Consider the following 16,693-nt stretch of genomic DNA (forward strand, 5'->3'; position numbering starts at 1 on the left):
GTCTAAAATGAGAAAGGTCAGGGCTAGGAGGAGGAGGCGGAGAGATTAATGGAGGAGACAAGGAAGTGAAGTTGGTGACAGCTGGTTTTGACGATGGAGGTTGTCATGAGGGATGAGATTTGCCATATTCACCGTTCAGGAACGGAGTGAGATTTCTTTTTTTGGGGTTGTAAAAATTATTATTTAAGTAATAATTATTAAAAATACCATTTTAATTTTTTATTAAATTAATACAATAATCATTAAATTGGACATGTTAGCAGCGGATCCAGATTTGGTGAGCGTCTCAAATTATCTTATTCAATAAGCATCCCCCATGGCACGCACTGTAAAGATTGTCCATTCAATAAAAAATGTAAACACAAGATACGGAAAAATATTGAATTGCAGCTCTATCTTTGTTGTGCCCTCTATTTTAATCCAATGGTTTTATACAAGGCAAAGGAGAAAATTGCACAAAATAGACAGCTTAAGTCATATGTTAGTGTATAAAAGGTTTTTACAATCAAGTAGTAGGATATCAAAAATATAGAAGCCTAATGAGCCAGCCAATTAGTACCATTATTACCTTTTTAAAGACGTGATTAAAGAGATCATTTAGTCTCTCATAGTAAATTCTTTAATTTTGATGATAGTTTAATTTCAGTGATGTGTCGATAATTCATTAAAACACTCATAGAATCCAAAGCCTCATGTTATTTTATTACGCTATCAAGACTTGATGTGTGCTTCGTCCCATCCTTCTATACATTCTTTTGGTCTTATTTTATAGGATACTTTACCATTTTTATGTCCATTTGTTATCTTTCTGCCCTTATTAAATGTTATGAAAATTTATAAAAAATAATTTTTTTATCCTTTTTTAGAGGTAAAGACAAAAGCTTTAAATTTTAAAATAAATTTAATTAGATTGAATTTTGTTTTTTTGGTTTAGATGAAATATACATACGGGAGATGATTTATAAATAAAAATGGCCAGGGAATATGCAATGATATATGTGATTTTATCACTAATTTATTCATAACGACAGCATCATATGTGGCGTCTAAAAAGTAAAAACATCAACTTGATTCCAATCCCCAAAATGAGGAGATTGAAGTCAAAACAATCTCTACAAGAAAAACCATGAAGCTTGTTATAGCTTCAGCCTTCTTCCTTAAAACCCCCTCATATATTGTAGTTATATAATGAATAGGTCTGATCAAGGTCAAGCACAGTTGTTGGATGAAGAAATGAAGTGTTTGAGCACTCGAGTGAATCGCGAAGCTACTGAAGGATCCACGAACTCAACCCCATGAGTGCCATCTTCTTCAAAGTCAGTCACAACCTTCACTCCCTTCTTCTCCATTAATCTCACTACCTCTCTTCCTCTGTCAACCAGTGGGTCCTCTCCATTCCCACTCACCATCACCTTCCACCCCATCTCTCTTATCTTCTCCATCTTCTCCGGCCCACGCGCCGCCGTCGGATTACAGTACTCATGATCGCGGTTTGCTCCTACAGGCAGAGCCAGCTACCACAATAAGTCACACACACACATCAGAAGTACAGGATTCTTCTCTAGTCTCATTTCTGAATCCGTCCTTCGGGTCCCACCAAAGAAGGGTTGACGCAATATCAACCCTTGGATCTTCATGGGCTTCAGATCTTGATGACCTTTCTCAGCTACACGTAGACCTGCATAGTGGGCGATTGTAGCCCCCGCGCTATTCCCCATCAAGTAACAACTGGAATAGTCAACGAACTCTCTAAACCAATCATCATCAGGGCAGGTCTTGATCCAATGAAGCGCCTCCACGGCATCATCATAAGCCGCCGGCAACCGGTGCTCCGGAGCGAGGCGATAATCCACAGAGGCGACCACGGCTTGGACGTCGTTTGCTATCTTTGAACAGAAGTCGTGAACAACGGTGGAAGCTGCACTGTAATAGGTGAAACCACCGCCATGGAAGTAAACGATAAGAGGCAACTTGGAGTTGATGGAGGGATGATCCAGTGCTTTACGGGGAAGGAATAATCGAAGCCAGGTGTTGTTTGATTGGTTAATGGTGAGATCCTTTGTCAGAACTTGGATGGGAAGATTGGGATCAGATGTGGGTGTGTGTGTGGGGATCGTCAAGGGAGAGAGAGAGGGTACCATCAGGGTTTAGGACAACTTGGAGAAGCTCATACGGATCAGGGGATTCAGACGATGTTGACATGATCACAGAGAGTTGAGAAGCCGATCAAGTCTATTACTCGCTGCAAAATGCTTTGAATCGTTGAAAATTTTCTGTGGACAGTAATAAATTGTAGCGGCCTAGTCTATAGTCGTTAGTGGGAGGTCCACAGCACTGATTAATGTATGCATGTATAATTATTTAGTTAAGCCTGACATGCTTTTGGGTTGCGCTGAATATTTAAATTCTTAAATATTATTTTATTTTATTTTTCTCGTTTTAAAGCCAATTTCAATTTTTATTAAAAAAATTAAGATTTTTTTAAAGCAATATAACATTAGAACCCACCTTTTTTATTTTATCCATATTAAAGTAACGCCAAGTGTTGAAAGAGTAAAAACGAAAGTATATGAAATAATCTTTGTTTATTTTTTCATGACATTTTAAAATAAATAATTATTAGAACATTAAAATTTTATTTTAGAGCGTGAAATGTGCAAAGTGAAAGTTATGATAAATGTTAATTTTATCTTATTAGTAATAAAAAATTGAGTATTTGTTAATATATGTCATATATACTATGCTATATATGAGAATTTGTATCTGTCGCTGCCCCATTATCAAATATCAAAGCGATCTCATTATCCCACTGTCAAGTAAATGATGACCTTGGCTGAATATCAATAAAGCAATCTCTCATGTTTTTGCCTTTGGTCTTCCCCTTGTCTTTGTTTTTATCTCCTTATTGCTAAATCGATGACCTTGGCTGCGATCTCAATCTCATGACCTTGATAGTATATCAATTAAGCAAATATAAAGGACAATGTTAAGTTGAACCACTCCAATCTCCATATGCATTGGTCAATTTATGTTATGATTTGCAATACCTTATATATATATATATATATATAATATTGTTCAATTTGTGTTATGATTTTTTTTAGTTTTTATTCCTTTTAATATTTTATGTAATATATTTTACAATAATCCATATTTTTTAGGAGTGAAAGACTAATGTCTAAAAAAAAACTATTGAGTTATGGCTAACTAATTTGATAATAGTTTATATTAAAAATGAGATTAATGAAAAGTTTACCACAAATATGATGATTGATTATTTTTACATCATGAAAAATTGACGACGATGGTCAAAACTTAAAAAATAAAGGTACAAATTTATTTTGGTTCAATATTTGTAAAATCCAATATGAATATAATATATATATATATATATATATCGCTTCTTCTATCACAGTATATGCTATGTGATCAGGCCCCCTAATTAAAAATCTGGCTCCGCCCCTGCTGTTAGCTGCAACTTACAACACAGTTTTTATTTATTTATTTTGGTCCACAGGTATATAACACAGTTCACAAAAAATATAAAAATGTGCTGGGTAGATGAACTAGTTATTAGCTGGGCCAAATGCCAATAAGATCGCTGATCTTTAGTTTTATTTTTTTTTCCTTGGGAAACAAGATCACTAATCTTATATATTGATTTCTGTCCGCGTGGGCTGTGGCTTCATCTTCTTTTTCTTTTTTTTTTTAATGCGTTTCAGAGATTGTTGCGGTGCTATTAATTAAACAAGTACTAATCTATAATTTTTAATTTATGCTTTGGAATTTATGTAATTAATGAATGTAGGCCTTTGTAATATTGCATTAAGTCTCAAGAATGAGCAACATTGACAAACGGGGATAGGATTTTGTAGAAGCGATTAATCCTCATGATATGATAAACTAAAGTTTAAAATCTTTATTGAAAAAAGTACTCACATTTAATATTTAATTGAGTCTCAAACAAAATTACTTCTAATATGAGATACTTGTAAGAAATAAAAAAAATAGATAACAATAATTTTATTATTGGTGTTAAAATATAAACTTTACCCCGAGCCCAATTATTTGGGCTCAAAGCCTTTAATTTTAATCCAAGCCCACCAAGATCTTCTAGAAAGAAGAAATTTAAGGGAAGACTTGCTAAAAAACGCATCACTTCGCTAAGAAGACAAAAGTCAAGAAATATTAGGAAAGCTGCGACTAAGGGCTCTAAAAAAGTGGAGCATGAAGTCATGAAAAAACTATCACTTTGCACTTATGGAAAAGCCACCACAGACATAAGATTTACATACAATCTCTCAACACAAACTCTACACACTAAGATAATCTTTCCAATCTTTTCCACAATCTCCATTCCTATTAGATTGGGTTTTCTCCTTTGGCTATCCCCTCCTCCTACCCTCATCCCACCCCCTTATTAAATCTGAACTTTTCAAATTACCAAATTTAATGTTTTTTATTTTATATATTTTAAAAATAAAAAATTATATAAATTTTAATAAATCTATTTATTAGTCTGGATAATCTAGATTTAATATGAATAGTCTATATTTAATTCATAAAAATTATAAAAAATTAATATTGAACCTATATTGTTTAAAAAATATCTAAAAAGTTAATTTATAAAATATTTAATATTAAATATGGACCATTTATACTATACGGACAATTGGACAAATTTATTGAAAATTTTCAAATATATATATGAAAATTTGATTTGTAAAATATTTGATATTAAATATGAACCATTTATATTAAATTTAGACTGTACAAACAGGTGAACAAATTTATTAAAATTTTTATATTAAATATATCTAAAAATTTAATTTATAAAATATTTAATATTAAATATGGACTATTTATGTTAAATTTAGACTGTAGAAACAAATAAACAAATTTATTAAAAATTTTCAAAATTTATATAATTTTTTTATTTTAAAAAAATTTAAAATAAAAAAAATTAAATCTGGACCGTCTAAAACTGGACAGTCCAAATTCTGCACCTCCTTAACAAAGGTGTGAAGGAGGGTTTCCTTCAGAAGAGGGAGCCAACTCCATTTATATCAACTCAAAAGCATTCTAATTGCTTCAATACATTGTCTAACCAAGCCAAATGCATTCTCCTTCAGCAAATTCGACATGATTCCTTGAGCACATCACGCATTTAGCAAAGAGCAGTGAGTTCTCCAGCAATTAATAGAGCGCTAACTTTTAGAAGAATAGTAGTAACAGTGTGCTAGCGCTTTTCTTTTATTTGTCATCTTATATTTATTGTAATTTTCTTTTTATCATTTTTATTATCATAGCTATTTTCACCATGCAAATTAAGTCTCACATATTTCTTCATTTTTATTTCTTCCTTCCCTTTACTTTTAAGAACTTGCTTTACAAGAAATTATGGTCAAGGACCCTGAAAACTCAATTTTTGATTTAGAAGTTACGAACATCACACCTTTTGAGGACAGCTCTTCTGACATATCTGTGCACAAAAAAAACCACATGAAAAAAATTATATATTACGATGCATTGATTAAAAAATCTAGTTGGTAGCTAGAGACAAATGAGAAATAGAAATTGAACTTTAGTAGCCTATTGTGATATTTCGCTTCAACAACCCATATTACATAGACAATACAATATGGTACTATTAATTATTTAAATCAATAGCTTTGATCAACAAAGGACACTAGCTTAATTAAACCTTCGATGAAGAAATGAAAAGTTTGATCAGCCCAATCATTTGTGGAGCTTTAGAGGGATCAGTGTTTATCGTCAAGCGTTACCGCAAAGGCACATATTGTCACAAGTACATAATATTCCAGAGATATCGTTCTTATGAGGATTTAGGCAAAAGTGAATTTTTACTATTAAGCTTTGAGTTAGATTGAGCAAAATTAAGAGTAAGGTTTGTGTAGAAGTTTGAAAATTAGATTAAAAAGTGTTTTTAAAGCAAGTAAATTAGTTGAAACTTTGACTTCAAGAGATAAGGACCTAAGATTATCTTTCCTCTTTGTATTTCATAAAACTTAAATTAATTCTTCTCAAAACGATTTTTAATAAAAATATGTATTAATTTAAAATTCTAATTTATTTGAAAAAGTTTTCTGAAGCCAAAATCAAGTATTTTTTCAAACATTAAAATTTTCCAATCTCTTAAAAATAATTAACAATGAAAACAAGTGTGAAGCTTCAATCTTAATTTGACTATGAAGGGTTAGTAAAATATCTCTATTTTACCAACAAAACTATCCATTTATTTTATCTTTGTAAATTTCAAGTCCTATATTATTTTATCCAAGTTCTATATCCAAATTAGCTTTCTCAAGCACAAGTTACATAAACAAAATAGTCCAAATGGTGGCCAAACACTTAGCATAGGATACAATAAATGCATATATGCCATTAACTATCAAAAAAGAAGAGTAATCAAGTCTTAATCCATACAAAGGTTTGAAATAATTCTAGAACAAGTAAACTAGTTACTCATGTGAATCTCTTCAAATCTTCTTTTCTTAGCCAAATCTCCTTTAAAAACCCAAAATCCTAGTAGAGTTAGCCTTCAAGAACCTCTGGAAATCGTGTGTCTGGCTGAAGGTGTAGAAATGAGTTTATGTAGCCTTAATTTTTGTTATGGAACTCAAAATGCTTGGCAACATTTAAGTTGTGTTATGAAGTGCGCCATGACATTTTGTACATGCGGCGCTGCACATGTGCAGTTCCTAAAAACCACTTCTCTATACCACATATTGTTGCATATTGTGCATGCACAATGACACATAGCACAGAGAGCTTAATCTTCATTTGTGGCCTACTTTTGGTTGCTTTTATGCTTCCAAATACATCTTTAAGCATCATTTGGCTCTCTACTATCACGATTACTCATTAGAAGTCACCTAACACAATAAACACAACTATAAGATCTTTCAAAGTTTAAATCAAGGAAATATTTTTTTACAAAAATTGCTAGTAAATTCTATCATCAAGGCTAAATTCAATCAAAGCCCATTTTCCTATATTTGAAGTCAAAATATTCACAATTGAACCAATGGTATATGAAAGTGTAAAAAAATATGCTAAATTGGCATCAATTTCAACAAGTTATCAATCAGCCATCAACCCAACCCCATATTCACCACCTTCTTCTAAATTAACATAGGCCAATATTAGATTTTTTAGTATATATATTATTCTATATAGTTTGGGTGGTTATAACTAATTTGGTATTAAATACGCATTGATAGAAGGAGTGGAAGGTGTGAGGTCTCCCTTACTAATCTACATTTAACTCTAAAATTTAAAGTAATCAAGGGCAACCCATATAGATTACTAAGTTTGTAAACTTTACAATAATGGGATCCTAAGTTGTCAAATTTTCAAATTACTCTAACATACTTTTATAAATGAAAAATCAAAGTAGAAAGTATATGTGGAAGCATGGGATACTAATTTATGTCAAAGCATTTGCATTTTAGTTAGAAAATAACAAAACAATATAGAAAAGCATAAAGGTGCGTTGTAACATGTGTGATGTGTGCCATACCATGTTCCTCTTTATGCCATGCATTGCAGCACAGACGCCATGTGCCATGGTACATTGCACAATTTTGACAGCAATAGGGGAAGACTTTTGATGTACCCTATTTCTCTATCTAACATCTTATCGAGGTGATCTAGGTTTCTATAAAGAACTTTTTCTTATCTCTAACTAATGGCACTCTTTTTACAACCAAATTATTTCTCAGTTAAAAATTAGACACCTATTTCTCAACTCACGCCTTTCATAAAATAAAAATAACTTAGTTTGCAAGCAAGATAACTACAATTAGAAAGAATGTCTAAAATAAATTTCCCTTGGCAAATAGATATACTAGAGGATGTTTGAGCTATGTCCATACCAAGAAAATAGTGGAGCTGACCCAAATCCTTGATTCTAAAAGATTGATAAAGAAGACTTTTAATATTGATAATTTTAATAGAATCATTACCAATCAATATAATGTTATCAACACAAACTAATAACACTATAAATCCATAATCAATTTTCTTGAAAAATAAAGAATAATTAGTTATAGATTAGAGATAACCATATGAAGTAAGAGCGATTGTAAGCTTAGCAAATCATTGGCGGCTAGCCTACTTCAAACCATAAAGAGACTTCTGAACTTTGCAAATAGTATTAGGTGATGAAGAATTAAAACCAGGAGGAAGATCCATATAGACCTCCTTATCCAAATCACCATGAAGGAAGGCATTATTGACATCTAACTACTCTAAGAGCTAAGAGTTGGTAGCTACCAATGCCAAAATTAAAGAAACTATGGTTAGTTTAGCTATAGATGAAAAAGTATCAAAGTAGTCAATCCCTTCAATTTGTGTATAACCTTTAGCAACTAAACGGGCTTTATGCTTGTCAAGAGAACCATCAGTCTTAAACTTCTTTTTAAACACCTATTAACAACCAATAGGATGTTTGCTTATAGGGAGCTTAACCAGGATCCATGTATTATTTTGCTTAAGAGCATAAATTTTAGTCTACACAGCTTCCCTCCATTCAAGATATTTCACTACTTGATTATATGTCTTAGGCTTAAAGGAAGCAGAAATAGAGAGAACAAAGTATTTGTAGGAAGGAGAAAGATGATTATAAGAAAGGATAGAAGATAAGGGAAAACAGACACCTACACTAGGGGAAGAAGATGGTGTTGAGCCGAGAATTGAACAATATTTGATAATCATGCAAGTAAGAAAGAGGGTTATAGGATTGAGAAGAGCAATGTAAAGTTAATATAGAAAGGACAGCAATTGAAGAATGATGTGAAAAGGTGGGAGAAACAGGAGTTGAGGATTTTAAAGTAACGAAAATAGTAGAAATAGAGAAGGTTTGAATGATAAAAGGATCAGAATAATCAAAGGAAGTTATAGATTGTGGTAAAGGAAAATAAGTAGAAGAAGAAGAAGTGGAAGATGGAGAAAAAGGAAATTCGATCTTATGGTAAATGACATGCCAACTAGTGAAAGTATTGTGAGAATGCAAATCAAGACATACAAAACTTTTAGTGCCAAAGAGAAAACCAAGAAAAAAGCATTTCCTAGCTTGATGATTAAATTTAGTGCGATGAGAAACAGAAGAGAGCCAAAAACATGAAAATTAGAAAAATCAGAGAATGCATTATAAAGAAGTTTGTAAGCTGTTTGTTGTTGCAAAATAGGGATGGGAAGATAATTAATTATATGAACATAATGTAAAATAACATGAGATCAATAATCTAAAGGTAAATAACTTTGAAAAAATAAAGCTCGAGCAACATTAAGAATATGCTAGTGTTTATGTTCCACAACACTATTTTGTCCAAGCATTTCAACACAAGTTATTTGATGAAGAATGGCTTTTAAATTAAAGAAAGAATGCATGAAGAATTTAAGACCATTATCTGAGTGAATAATTTTTACAATAAAATAAAATTGATTTTTTTGAAATAGAATGAGGCACTCTAAATGAGTTCTAGTTTTAGATTTTAATTTCATTAAAATGACCTAAGTAAAACAAGAGTAATCATCGATAATAGTTAAAAAATAATGATGGCTATGAACAAAAGCGGTATTAAATAAACTCCAAATATTAACATGTGAAAGTTTAAGAGAATGAGTACTATGAGAAACACTAATAGAAAACAGTAATTTTCTTTATTTGTAAAATGAAAAACATCACAACTTTTATTTAAGGTAGGTTTACAAGTGATTGAAGATGATTTCTATCCTAAAATACTAATAGTAGCAAAGGAAGCATGTCTTAACTTAAGATGCCACAAATTAGAAGATTGTATAAATTTAGAAGGTAAAGTAACAAGCTCAGTCCCTACCTTTGTTGTACTCCCTTTTTCTCCATTAATCTCGCCATCTCTCTTCCTCTTTCAACTAGTGTGTCCTATCCATTTCTACTCACTATTACCTTCCACTCCATCTCTCTTATCTTCTCTATCTTCTCAGATAGATTCCCCATCATTGGTTTATAGTACTTGTGATCATTGTTCTCTTCTACTAGCAATGGTAGCTCCCATATCAAGTTACTCACATGTATAGAAAAAATAGGGTTCTTATCTAGCCTCACTTATGGCTTCATTCTCTGAATCCCACCAAAAAATAGTTGACACAATATTAACCCTTTGATCTTTATTGGCTCAAGATCATTAACTTTATCAACTACATGTAGGCTTACATAGCAGGCGATTGCACTACTTGAACTATTCCCCATTTAGTAATAAATAATATAGTCAATGAACTCTCGTAACCATTCATCAGGGTTGGTTTCGATCTAGTGAAGTGCCTCCATGGCATTATTGTAAGTTGCCAACAACTAATGCTCAGGAGTAAGGCGGTAGTCTATAGAGGCAACCATGGCTTAAATTTATTTTTTATAGAACTCTCAAGAAGTTTCACAATGTAAGAAGACATCTAAGGAAAAAGAAAAGGCCTTGTCATCAAAAAGAAGAAGAAAGGTTGATCAAATGAAAGATATACAAACTTAAGTTTCAGCAATTTCTTACTTGAAAGCTCCAACACAACCTTTACAACTACAAGATTCAACAATTTCATATGTAATACCTCTAGTACAACATATTTGTTCACCCTTTACATCACAATTATTGTCATTTACAAGCTTATTAATGGTATGAATTAATAAATTGGTTACTCCTAAATGGTATATATTGTTATCCTATTTTGATGTCACCACTAACATTTCCAAATGTAGGCATAAAGTAATGAAATTCTATCACTTGAAGCCATAGATCTTATGGAACACTACTCACAAGTAATGAACAAAAAAAAAGATACACAACTTGCATAAAAACATAATTTTATTCATTTTCATAATGTCATATACAATTTATAACATTCGCCTCTTTGGCCTATGTACAATTAACAACATTTACATACTTAAAATTGAATCATTTTGGTCAATCTAAGACAAATTTGGTGCAAAAAATGATACTTTTACATCATTTAGTACTTCTACCACTAGTACAAAATATAAAATTTACGGGATACTTTTTACATCGGTTGGAAGGCAAACGATGTAAAAAATAAAGGCAGTGGCATTTTTATAATTATATTAAATTATTTGACACTTTTTACATTTGGTGGCCAGGCACCCGATGTAAAAAGCTCACTTTTTACACCGGGTGGGTGCACACGGTGTAAAAAGTCTACTTTTTACACTGAGTTCCTAGCCACCTGATGTAAAAAGTGTTTTTTAAATTTCTTGTCTACTTCCTCTCTATTCAGTTCTCCTCCCTCTCGTCTCCACTCTCTTGTCGACACCCCTCCCCCTCCCCGTCCCCCCTCCCCCCTCGTCTTGCCGCCCCCTCTCCCTCCCCCTCCCTTAGCCGCCCCCTCCCCCTCTCTCTCCCTCTTGCCCCCCTCCTTAGTACCTCTGCCCTACTACCACTCTTTCTCGCTTCCTCACTCTCTTAGTGTTGAGCCTTTGCTGCAGCTGTCACCACCCAGGTCTGTGTTGAATATGAATTTTTAAATTTTATAATGCTTAAATTTAGTTTTTAATGATATTGATTGTTGCTGGGAGTGCTGTTAGTGGCTTCATAAGGCCTCAGGTTGTTGCATGTGATCATTTATTTGGTTTAAAATTGTCAATTTTCTCCTATAAAATTTTCTAAAACTTTTAGGAAGTCCAATTTTTAGGGGAGACTCTGTCGAAATTTTTTTTGAATTCATTTTTTCCTCTAATTTGCTTAAATTTAGTTTTTAATGATATTGATTGTTACTGAGAGTGTTGTTAATGGCTTCATAAGGCCTCAGGTTGTTGCATGTGATCATTTATTTGGTTTAAAATTATCAATTTTCTCTTGTAAATTTTTTTTAAAAGTCTTCAGAGATCCAATTTTCAAGGGAGACTCTGTCAAAATTTTTTCAAATCTTAATTTAATTAGGAACTTAGTTTCTTGAAATAGTTTGAAGGTAATAACATTAGTTATATTCTTTAGGAGGTGACACATGGATCGTAGTTGGATGAATGCTAGACGAACGAGTGACGAGTATGATAATGGGGTGAAAGAATTTTTAGAATTTGCTAAGAAAAATGCTGTTGACAGTAATGAAAGGTTCTATTGTCCTTGTGTTAATTGTTTAAATGAGAGGAGACTAGGTGTTGTCGAAATAAGAGAGCACTTAGTTTGTGATAGGGTTTGTAAAAATTATACAATATGGATTTGGCATGGTGAGCTATTGAAAAATTATAGTAACATATCTCAATGTGTGGGAGTTGATAATCTTGATGATGAAGTAGAAATGAATGAAGATCGGTTAGAGAACATGATTCGTGATATTGGGGAAGAGGCTTTTGAACGAGCACATGTGTATGATAACTTGTGTACTGACGTAGAGAAGCCTCTATACCCAGGGTGTATTGATTTTAGTTTGTTATCTGGGGTGTTAAAACTAGTTACCTTAAAGGCAAGAGCTGGGTAGAGTGACCAAAGTTTTACATGGTTGTTAGAGTTACTTTAAATAATGTTTTCGAAAGGCAATGCACTACCAAATCATTATTATGATGCCAAGAAGATCTTGTGTCCCATAGGTATGAAGTATAAAAAAATACACACATGTCCTAATGATTGTGTGTTGTACAGAAAAGAGCTTGAAGGGGAGGAGAAGTGTCCAAAATGTGAGGCACCACGGTACAAAGAGAAGGGGGCTCCTAAAAAGGTCTTATGATATCTTCCAATTATACCAAGGTTCAAGTGTTTGTTTACAAATACTAATGATACAAAGAACTTGATGTGGCATGCAAATGAGAGGATATCTGATGGAAAACTTTGACATCCAGCCCATTCTCCTCAATGGAAGAAAATTGATCAATTGTTTCCTGAATTTGGCAATGAGCCAAGGAACTTGAGGTTTGGACTTTCTACCGATAGAATGAATCCTTATGGTAGTCTTAGTAGTATACATAGTTCATGGTCTGTTCTTTTGGTGATTTACAATCTATCACCTAGGTTGTGCATGAAACAGAAGTACATGATGCTATCCATGTTGATTTCGAGACCAAAACAACCGGGAAATGATATTAATATTTACCTAAGACCTCTGATTAAAGATTTAAAAGTGTTGTGAGAGGTAGGTGTGGAAGTGTTTGATGCAAATCAAAAGGAGAATTTTAAGTTACGTGCTATGATCTTTTGTACTATAAATGATTTTCCTGCATATGAAAATTTGTCTAGTTATAGCATGAAAGGTCATAAAGCTTGTCCAATTTGTGAAGAAAGCACAAACTACCTCAACTTTAACATGGAAGGAAGATAGTTTACCTTGGCTATTAGAGGTTTCTTAGACAAGATCACCCATATTGTAGATTGAAGAAAGCTTTTCATGGTTACCAAGAACACAATGATGCTCCGGATGCTTTGACTAGGGATTAAGTGTATGAACGTGTGAAAAACATTAATATGGTCTTCGGTAGGACTAAAAAGAATACTGGTGCAAAAAGCATATGGAAAAAAGGTCTATCTTTTTAGACCTCCCATATTGGCGCAATCTTGAAGTAAGGCATTTTATTGATGTTATGTACGCAGAGAAAAACATGTGTGATAGTATTATTGGAACGCTTCTGAACATCCCAAGTAAGACTAAGGATGGTGTGAATGCAAGATTGGATTTGAAAGAAATGGGAATACGAGAAGACTTATACCCAAGACCAAAAGGTAAACAAACTTATTGTCCCCCAGCCTCTTATACATTGTGCAAATTTGAGAAAACAAGTTTTTATGAGTATTTACATGAAATCAAAGTTCCTTCAGGGTATTCTTCAAATATTATGAAGCTTGTATCTGTGAAAGAGTTAAAACTGGTAAGCTTAAAATTTTATGATTGCCATGTCTTGATGCAACAACTATTACCTTTGGCTATTCAAGGCATATTGAAAGAAAATTTAAGACTTACAATAACTAGACTTTGTTTCTTTTTCAATGCTATATGCAGTAAAGTTATTGATCTTCGTAAACTGGAAGAGTTAGAACAAGAAGCTTGTACTATCTTGTGCCAACTTGAGATGCACTTTTTTCCTACATTTTTTGACATTATGATTCACTTAATAGTGCATCTAGTAAGGGAGGTAAAATTGTGTGGCCCTATTTATTTGCGATGGATGTACCCAGTTGAGAGATACATGAAAATATTGAAAGGGTATGTCAGAAATCCATTTCGACCCGAAGCATCGATAGTTGAGAAATATGTTGTTGAAGAAGCTATGGAGTTTTGTTCTGATTACTTGTCAAGTACAGAATCAATTGGACTTCCTAAATCTCATCATAAGAAAAGGCAATATGGTCAAGGCACACATGGTATATCAAAGAAGAGCATGAATCATGATGAATTACAAGAAGTACATTTATATATCTTGAATAATATTGATGAAGTTAAAGATTACATATCTTCTCATAAAGAACTTTTAAAGGCAAAAAATTATCGAATGAGAATGACAGAACAAAAGTTGTTAAAAGAGCATAATAGGACTTTTGTGAATTAGTTTAAGCAGAAAATTTTGAATGAAAGTGGTGTTTCTGAAACAGTTAAATGGTTGGCTGGAGGTCTTAACTTTGATTTTATATGTTGGAGTGCCTATGATATTAATGGGTATTCCTTTTATACAAAGTCCTTGGATAAGAAGAGTACGGTGCAAAATAGTAGAGTTATGATAGTGGCTGAAACCGTATACTTCTCTAATTCAAAAGATAAGAAACCTAAACTAGCATCTAGGACTTACTTTAGGATTATTGAAGAGATTTGGGAGGTTGATTATACAAAATTTAGAGTTCCTGTTTTCAAATGCAAGTGGGTTGACGTCAATAGTATTCGTGATGATAAGTTTGGATTTATAATGGTTGATCTTAAAAAACTAACTTTTGGAGATGAGCCATTTATTATGGCAGACCAAGCTAAATAAGTTTTCTATGTCACGGATCCAGCAAATAAAAATTAGTCAATAGCACTTAAAGGAAAAAGGATGATTGATAGTAATGACGATCATGAATCAAATTTTGATATTTCTGAAACTCCTAACTTCTCAAGTGGGCTACCAATTTTGGATGTGGTAGTTAAAGTAGATGATGAGCATGCCATAAGAAGTGATCACCATGAAGGGATATGGGAGAATATCCCTATATGAGTTTAGTTTTGAAATTAAAGTATGTTAATTTAGTTCAATTAAATTTATGTTGTGGGATTGTTTTTCTTAATTATCTTATCTTTGATTTTTTTAATTAATTTCATTTATTTGAATTAATAGGAATATGGAGAATTAAGGTGATGACACTTAGAGCTAGCCCACTACAAGCCAATCAATTGGTGATGTTACTCCTAGTGGGGAGCTGAGTTAGGGCACCCCTAGTAAGGAGCAGAGTCAGAGCCAGTCTGTGAAGAGGGGGAGACGTGGCACACGATTGAGAGATTTAACTTTAAGTAGGAGTGTTGGGCGTAGGTTACCAATTCAATTTGACCGGAGATGGAATCCGATAGGGCCACATAAAGTCAAGTTTGTTAGTTTTCTTGGCCTCCTATCGCGTACCAAGCCTCCTATTGTGTTTGAGGACTAGCCTGATGTGCCAGAACATGTGAAGGAACAGATTTGGGAAAGTATTCAGGTAAATAATTAAAAATTAAAATTTTTTTATGGTTATATATTATTGGGCAATTATTGATTATTATCTTATGTCTTCATTGTGGCTCACATACGATGTTCTATCTAATTAAGATTGTCGACACAAGTTGATTTTTTACTGTGGAACACGTTGGAGAAATTTTAAGACTGATCTTGTTAGAAGATATATCTTTATTGAGGTGCCAGAGGGTCAGGCTCATCCCAATCCTCTTGATACATACCAGTTCCTTAATGAAGATACCTGGGAAGAATTTGTCAGGATTCGGACTTCTGAAAAGGCTTTGGTTTGTTGATTTTTAATTTATTTAAGTTTTATTTAGATTTACTTCAATTATAAAATCTAAAATCAATTTATTAACAGGAAAAATGAGCTAAAAGGCAAGAAATTGCTCGGTAAAATCAATGCCCCCACACCCTATCTCATGGAGGTTATGCTAGAGCTGATGATATACTGATGGCAGAGAAACAGAAGAAGAGAGAAGAAGAATCCAAGTCTGATCCTTCCATACTCCTTTCTTCACCATCACCTATCTCTCGAGAGGAGAAATGGAGATATGGACATTAGTACAAGAAAGGAGGCTATACAAGTGAGATAGCACGGGAGATTACTGAGAGGATTGTAAGTAAAATTATTATTCCTTGTCCCTTTAAATTTCTATACAATTGTATATATTATTAATTAATATTGTTATTTTTATATTATAGGATGCTCTTAAGGAGCAACAAGCCTAAAGAAGCTTCATTCCAGAGGGCAGAAATGATATCTTAACAGTTGCCATAGGCAAGCTAGAGCATCCAGGTCGTGTGAGGGGCGTTGGATATGGTGTAAGCATTAAGGACTACGTTGGAGCACCTGCACGTCCCAATTCAGGAGATGTAGTGACTAGAGAAGAGCTTGATACATTGATATCCACTGTGAGGCAGCAGACTAAGGATGAATTTGAAGCTTTATTTGTAGCTCGGTTTCTATAAATGAAAGAGCAAATGAAGGAGGAGATGATGAGCATGATGAGCTCACGA

The 16,693-nt window shown here is 33.1% G+C and overlaps 1 pseudogene; it reads right to left on the reverse strand.

The window, feature by feature from the left end:
- Positions 1 to 985: 985 nt before the first annotated feature.
- On the reverse strand, positions 986 to 2,390 carry LOC129291044 (carboxylesterase 1-like; annotated as a pseudogene).
- Positions 2,391 to 16,693: the final 14,303 nt, after the last annotated feature.

The sequence above is a fragment of the Prosopis cineraria genome, unplaced genomic scaffold (assembly GCF_029017545.1).
Source record: "Prosopis cineraria cultivar Desert tree isolate PC_DT_omini unplaced genomic scaffold, ASM2901754v1 PC1, whole genome shotgun sequence".
Classification (NCBI taxonomy): domain Eukaryota; kingdom Viridiplantae; phylum Streptophyta; class Magnoliopsida; order Fabales; family Fabaceae; genus Prosopis; species Prosopis cineraria.